The following is an 8,416-nucleotide window of genomic DNA, read 5'->3' on the forward strand; positions in this document are numbered from 1 at the left end:
TTTATCAAAATTTGATTTTCATACATCAATCTTCCTTTTCTTTATTGTTCATTTCTTTTCATGTATTTTTCCTCACTTAATTCCAGTTCAATCAATATGTGGTCACTTTTACTTATTGGTGTCTTGTATTCAATCTTTTCCACTATTTCAGGTTCTGATGTGATTATTAGGTCCAGTCTCAATGGTTCTTCTTCATTTCTATATCTAGTGTTCTCTTGAATCCATTGGGTCATTGTATGGTCAATGATCATCTCAAGTAGAACATTTCCCCATGAGTCGCCTCCCCCCCCCTTTACTGTCATCTCTTCCCAGCAGACTTCTTTGCAATTAAAGTTGCCCATTATAACTATTCTTACATCTTTCATTATCTTGTTTAATGTTATCCTTGTCTTCTAACATACTTTTACGTTTCTCTTCCCACGAGGCCGTTTTTGGAGGCACATAATTTATTAAAGACTTTCTGCTCTTCCTATCTGTCTTCCACTTCCATCATGATCATCTCTATTCTTTGCATATGTGACATTCCTCACGTTTATATCCTTCTTAGCCAGGAACATAACTCCACCCCCTTGTTTTGTCTCTCTCTTTCTAATCCAATAATTATATGCATCATGTCCTACACCTGTGGTTCTTAACCTGGGGCTACCTGTATCTCCAAGGGGTAGGAAACCTTAAACCTGGGGGTACAAGACATGATAGCCAGTGCATGGTACTGTATATTTACAACGAGAAAGCAAGGCAAGCTTTGTATCACTATCCTTTTCATATTGTATTTGTATTGGATGGGGGTACGAGAACATTTTTCTGAGATATGAAGGGGTATGGGCACTGGAAAAGGTAGAACCACTGTCCTACACTGTTGGGTGGTAGTGGACCTTTTAATTTTATCTCTACAATTCCCATTATGTCTGGTTCTTTTTCCTTCAGATAATCATTCAGTTCGTTCAAGCCTGTTATTAATCCACCTATATTTGTGTAAGACTCTTAATTTTCTGCTACTTCCATTGTATTTTCTGTTTCCCTTTTGTTTTTCTGTTATGAGCCATTTCCTCACTTTCATATTCACTACTCACCAATAGAATTCCTCTTTTTCTGACTTTGTTCTGTTCTCGTTTTTTTCCTTAGTTTCTTTTTGTTTTTTCCTCCTCTCTTTCCTCTTTATTCATTTCTCTTTTTATCCATACCTTTTTATATTGTTCACTGTCTGTTAGTTTCCCTGTTTTTGCTAAGATATTCGCTGCTATTGTTTGTGACCCGAATTTAATCTTAATTGGTTTGGCCTATCTGTACTATATTTCCCGAGCTATGCATTTCTTCTATTTGTTTCTCAATTTCAGGTTCATCTTCCCGAACTAATTCTAATAAATTGTTTACTTTTTCTTTTTCCTCCTTAATTCTCGTAGTCCTGTTTAAGTTATATTTCTCTTCCATCCCTAATATACAAGGTAACCAAAAAAGTTCTGTCCATTTTTAAAGGAAAAAAAAAAAAACGCTTTCCAGTGTGTAACTTATATTTAGTGTTCGAAGTAATCGCTATCGGCATCCAGCACCTACCAACGTGTCTCCAGCTGTTCAATCCCTTTGTGGTAAAACTCGAGGGTTTTGGACGCAAAGAAGTCCGTGAGGGCTAGGCGCAAGTCTGCTTCATTGGTAAAGGATTTCCCACGAAGATGATTATCCAGGGAGTGAAAGAGGTGGTAATTGGACACGCAAGGTCAGGTAAATAAGGTGGATGGCACAAAGTCTACCACCCAAGTTACTGTATGGTATCCCTGACCACTCGCGCGACATGCGGCCTGGCGTTGTCATGGAGGAAAAGTACACCTTTGCAATTCAACAGTGCTGGCTCCTTCTGGCACAATGCCTGTTGCACACGTTTCAATTGCTGCGATTATAGGTCTCCAGTGACCGTTTAGCCCGTTGGTAGCAGCGCATAATGAACCACTTGACGACCTGTCCACCAGACACAAAGCATAATCTTGCTTGGGTGCATAGTTGGTCTTGCGTTGTGAGGGACAGCATCCTGAGGTGACAACCAATGTCTGGAACGCTTGGGAGTTTAGTACAGAACCCACCTTTCATCACTGGTAAGCACTCGATTGAATAAGGATGCGGTACGGTGGCGAGAAAGCAGCGATATGCAGGCTGCCACTCGTTGTCTTTTGTGAACCTCCAACAGCGTGTGTGGAACCCACTTGCTCAGTTTGAACGTCTTACTTAGGCGGTGCAGGTGAAGTCTAACTATTTCATCGGAAACATTGAACTGTCTTGCAAGTTCACCACATGTTAGACTACTGTCCTATTCAGTGGCCGCCTTCAGGACTCCGTCATTCAAAACCTGTGGTTGTCCACTGCGAGGCTCATCACGGAGGGACAAATCTCCTGACTTGAATTGTTGAAACCAACGCCTTGCAGTACGTTCATTCACAGCACTATCCCCAAACGCTTGATATATGCGGCAACTTGATGCAGTTGCTGATAAGCCCACTTTGAAGTCGTAAAGCAAACAGCCCCGAACGAGATCTGTAGACACTTCCATCTTTCTCCGCTGCTGTCCGGTGTATAACTGATGGGTGGGCCTGGGGTGCCGCCGATTCTTCGCTTATGTGGATGAACGGTTACCAGTTAGCCTTTAAATGTGTACAAACATAGGAAAGTCTGTAGTTTCACTGCAGCTACCATTTTCTAACCATTAGGTGAGAGAGAAAACGGATATAGATAATACTAATTAACCATATAATGTCTTGGGGAGAGTAAAAGATCGTGTGTCAACGATTAATGTGGCTCAAACATTTATGCCTAAAATGTAAAAAAGTAGCAAATACGTAAGGTTAAGAGTTGTTAAATGGAACATATAGATAATTTATTTTCATCATTATATAAAGATGATATATAAATGATTAAATGTTCACAAAGTATAGTAAAAAAAAAAATTTATGTGGCACTGCATGATTTAATGAAAATACTTTTATATGAAGAATATATACACAGCAAAGCTATAATTTCTAAACAAAATAGTTAACATTATTAATCAACATATGGGAAATATCCGTACTAGTTTATGTACAGTTCAACATAGACCCGGATGGCTTTAACTTGTAACAAGCTCCTTGTCCTCTGACTGCTTCAGATATGTGACAGAGGGCTTTTACGGAATCATGATTTAATTTATTTCTGATGTTTTTATTAGGTGTAATTTAGAAAACAACCGTTCAGCGGCTGTGTTTGTGACAGACAGCCAATATCTGTAGTGCAAATATAGTCACAGTTTTAAAGGGATACTCATCACCGTATTTCACAGTTGCAAGCTTGTTATATAATTCGATTGGCTCTCCTGCTTTCTCTGTTACCTCAGTGGGCAATGGAACACTGTCTAAGCTTCTCCAATTGTTGTCAAGTGTTTGAATCTCTCCTTCATATACAGTGGCGGCTCGTAGCTAAAATTAGTGGGGGTGCTGCTACAGAAATTTTTTAGCCTTTGTTTCAATATTGTTTAAAAGGAAACAAACAGGTATAATTTTTGTTATTATGAAACTTGACAAAATCCCCCCAAAAAATTAAAATTAAAAATTTTTATTTACTAAAACCTAAATTGTTACAATTCAAGGTTGATCCATTCATTTAAAAACAAACTCAATTCTTCTTGCTTTAGTTTGCGCGAAAAGATCAATAATTTTCTCCTTGATGTCTGCATGACAACTGAGGAAATTTTTCTCCATTGAAAGCACTGCAAGCACATTTAGTCTTTCAGATTTCATAGTGCTTCTTAGGAAAGTTTTTATTCCTTTCAGTGTTGAAAAGCAGCGTGCCTCTGATGTAGTCATGGGAATTGTCAAGAGGATTTTTATCAGTTTCGTAATTTCACTAAGAACATCATCTAGATTATTTTCCAAGATGAATTTCAACAGCGTAATTAATCTGCAATATTCATGAATACCAGATCTACAATAGAATACTTTTAGTTTAGTTTCAAGCTTTTCTTTGTCAATCATAGGATATGCTTCAGTGGTCAGTACTATTTCTTGTGTAGGAAATTCATTCTTAGAACTAGTGAAGCATTTCTTGTTGAACAATTTAGCAGCTACTAAGTGTTTAGTGGAAGAATATCTGTCCATTATTTCAACACATATACAGTCACACACTCCCTTAGCTTCTGCCATGAGTGTCTTTGAAGGATTCTCACTGTACAGTCAAACCTCGGTTTTCGAACATAATCCGTTCGAGAGGGCTGTTCGAAAAGCGATTTGTTCGAAAACCGAAACAATTTTTCTCATTATAATCAATGTAAATCATTTTAATCCGTTCCAAGTCTAAAAAACAACTTTTTCTAATTTTTTTTTTACTATTTTACACCATAAACTGCACTGTATACTGTTTACCATAAATAAGTGTATCCCACTTCTTTTCTTAAACTTTTCAAACCACCCTCTGCTTGCTTTAAAATCAAACCCTTCCGGAATAATGCTAGGATCTTTTTTTATCAAATCTTCATACAATTGTCTTGCTTTGGCACAAATTGCATCTTCATTTAGAGTATCACCTGCTAACTGTTTCTCATTTACGAAAATCAGCAAAAGTTTCTCCACTTCCTCCAATACCTGTGGCCTTTGTTTGCTAAAAACACTTGATCTTTTAGCCACATCACTTGCTTTAACCTGGTCTTTATTTTTTAGGATGGTGCTTATCGTCGATTTCGCCATCCCAAACTCCTTAGCCAACGCAGACACACGAACGCCAGATTCATATTTCGCTATTAATTCTTTTTTAAATTCAATAGTTTTGCGCACTACTTTCCTCTTTTCTTCACCACTTGAACTTGCTTTCTTTGGACCCATGATTAGGGGCTAATACACCATGCAAAGATGAAAAAAAGTCAGATTTACGTAAATAAGAACGAACACGTCTGCTCGGAATGAACTTTGATCGCATATGCGCTACAAAGGAAGCGTCCTTAGCGTTCGAGTTCTCTCGGCTCGCGAGTGAGCCGCGTTCGGGTACGCTCGGCTTCTTTCGGTTTGTTCGAGAGCCGAAATTTGGTCGAGTTCTGAGACGTAAAATTCTCGAAATTTTTGGTCGAAAACCGATTTGGTCGAGAACAGAAGCGTTCGATAACCGAGGTTTGACTGTACTTTGAGTTTCTTATTTCTAAAATAGCTGTTTTGAAATTTGCTCTGTATTCATTAACTTTAAACACACTAATTTCTCGAGATTCCATTTGGTTGTAATTATTTCAACATGAGGCATAATCTGATGAAAAAGCTCTTACCAATACTTGAAATTATCATCATTCAGGTATTTTAAAATTCCTGTTGCCTCTGCAATGGTTTGATCTGTATTTGATGTTGACTGAATTTCAGTAAGGCAGTTTTTTAAAGGTTGCAAATGTTCATGAACTCTGTTTATGGTCCGTATGTTGAAGTTCCACCTTGTAGAAGATGGACGTGGAATACTGATGTCCATATGCTTCTTGAGAATGGACACACGTTGTGATGACCTTGAGAAGAATGTTGGAATAGCCAGAATGTTAGAGAAAAATATTCTTGCATTTCGTGTAATACTTGCTGCATTTCTCATTATTAAATTAAGTTGATGTGCATAACAGTGAATGAAATGTGCATTGCTATAAACTGCTTTTATTTTTGCTTGAACTCCTGCTTTTTTGCCTTTCATGACATTTGCACCATCAAATGTCTGAGCTATCAGTTTTTGTCCATTTCCTTGAAGGATTATGTCCAATTGTTCTAAAATATGTTTTGATATGCCATCTGCAGTTTGATTTTCTGGAATAAAGAATCCCCAAAAACGCTCAAATATTTCTCCATTCAATACGTAGCGTAGAACAAGGACCATTTGAGTGTGCTCTGAAACATCTGTTGTGTCATCAGCCATCACAGCTACAAAGGAAGCTTTTCTAATTTCTGTCCTTACCTCCTCATGGTACAGTATATTTGTAGCAGGCAGTCAAGTATCTCATTGTGAATGGTCTTAGAAACCAGTAAAGTCTTCAAAGGTGTTTCAAAGTGATTCTTCAAATCTGGATCTAATTTAGATGCAAAATTTACTAATCCTCTAAATATCCCTGGATTAACGGAATCCTCTTTTTCATCATGTCCACGCAAGGGAGTTTCAAAGTTTCCACAAAAGAAAATGCAGTCTATTATTTTGGACAAAATTTCACGGTTCTTTTTAACCTTTATATTATGCTCATTGATTGAAAGTCTGTATGCCTCACTAAGTTTCTCCTTAATATTTACAGTTCCTAAAAGTGACAGCAAAACTACATTATCAACGTGCTTCTTCGACTTTTCATGCTTTTGTTTTTTCTTTCATTTTGTTTATATGTCTAAAACCATCTTTTGTCCACATTACATCATCTCCAAACAGCAAACACGGGAAGCAAAACAGAGCATTTTTTTACTTCATTGCCACAAAGCCAATTTTTCCGTTGGTACCATTCAGAATTAAAGCTACGAATATATTTCTTGTTGTTGCTTATGCCAGGCTGAGATATTTGAATATCTGGTGTTGAATGGCCTCTTTTCTTAACTGTAACTTTCTCATGTAGAGACAGCTGTGAAAACTTAAGCTGCTGAAGTTCACTTACAAGCACAGAACTTATTTCTTGGGGATGCAAGGACACCACCACAGAATTGATTTCTTGGGGATGCAAGGCCATGGTTTAAGTTTTCTGTAAAATAAAAGAACCGAAAATAATAATAATAGTCAAATAGAATAACTGGAAGCAGGATGATAATCTAATTCTACACACTATTACATTGAAGAATATGGTACAGTACACTGTTTTTAAGCGTAATACACGTGGAGTCAAAAAGAAGCACTACCTCTCTCTGGCACGCCAGGGTCGGCACTGCGGGAGCGACATAATGAGTTCAACGCGCGTTCTCACATTCAAACGGTTTGTGGACAATAAAGTCCCGCCGTCAGACTCGGACAGACTTTCTTCAAACCGTTTAATCAGCGTGTTTGACAACCAAATACCCCGTTCACACATCACTTTAAACACGTGTCTGTCGAACTGCGTTTGACGAACCATTACCGTGTAAACCCCCTCTTACTGCGCACTCGATTCAAATTTTGTAATTCGTTCCGTACGTTGGTCCTACTCTCCACTGTCCGCTCTCACACGTTCTATGTGATATCACGCTTGCGGTCCCGTGAGACGTGCAAAATGTGCTCCTTCTTTACCTCTGTAGGTTCTGTACGTATACATACATCATATAACTAGACATTAAGCAATGAAGATTAGATATGATGTTTTTCGTATTAGGGTAGACTTAGCTATAATATAATCGGTATTCGGTAGTCTTAATTTCTTTACCAGTGCCTATTTATCTACAAATTTAGGGCACTTGTCACATTTTTATCTTGGTTAATGAAAAACTACAAGGCATCCCGGCCCAAGCTATTTGGGGGGGGGGGTACAAGGCATCCAGTTTCTGCAGAGGCCCAAGCTATTGGGGTGGGAGGGGTACAAGGTATCCAGTGTCTGCAGAGGCCCAAGCTATTGGGGGGGGGGGGCACTCCAAGGCATCCAGTTTCTGCAGAGGGCCAAGCTATTGGGGGGGGGGGGTACAAGGCATCCAGTGTCTGCAGAGAGGCCCAAGGTATTGGGGGTACAAGGCATCCAGTGTCTGCAGAGGCCCAAGGTATTGGAGGGGCGGGGGGGTACAAGGCATCCAGTGTCTGCAGAGGACAAACTATTTGGAGGAGGATCCTTCTCAGCTGATTTTGACCAAACTTGTTTTTATTTTGAACAAACTTGTTTCAAAGACATAATATACAGTCAACCTCGCCCAAGTCGAACCTGCATAAGATGAATTTCATCTAAGTTGAAGGAAATTCAGGCAGGTTTCATACCTTTTCTGTTGACATGGTTGAATTATCATGTTTCTGTTGAATTATCAAGTCGAAGAAAATTTTCTGGTCCCAACAGATTCGACTTAGGCGAGGTTGACTGTGTATACATGGCAGCAGTCAGCCATATCCAGAATATTGATTCCGAGTGTCATCCATGCAATCAAGCGTTGGCTCTGATTGATATCCAATTGCATCAATTGATGAAATAATCAATCCAACAATCTATTTCAAACATAAAAACTAATTGCATTTTTATTCAGATTATACAAAGATAGAAATGATACAAAAATATACATGTTTTTGGATAATCATACAGTACAAATACTGCTATCCCCCCTCTACATGAAACAGGAAGAACAGGTGTCTCAGGTCTCTGTACAGTAAATTACATGTTCTCTCTTCAGTGATCATACATTATTGATACACATTTATGAAACAGGAATCAGTTGCAGTGTGTCTAAGGACACCATACAGTAAATTACATGTACTGTTTTCTCTTGAATGATCACACCGTATTGATATATGGCAGTCAATGTCT

Source organism: Oratosquilla oratoria, unplaced genomic scaffold, assembly GCF_046742065.1.
Source record: "Oratosquilla oratoria isolate Oo_2021 unplaced genomic scaffold, ASM4674206v1 SCAFFOLD171, whole genome shotgun sequence".
Lineage (NCBI taxonomy): Eukaryota > Metazoa > Arthropoda > Malacostraca > Stomatopoda > Squillidae > Oratosquilla > Oratosquilla oratoria.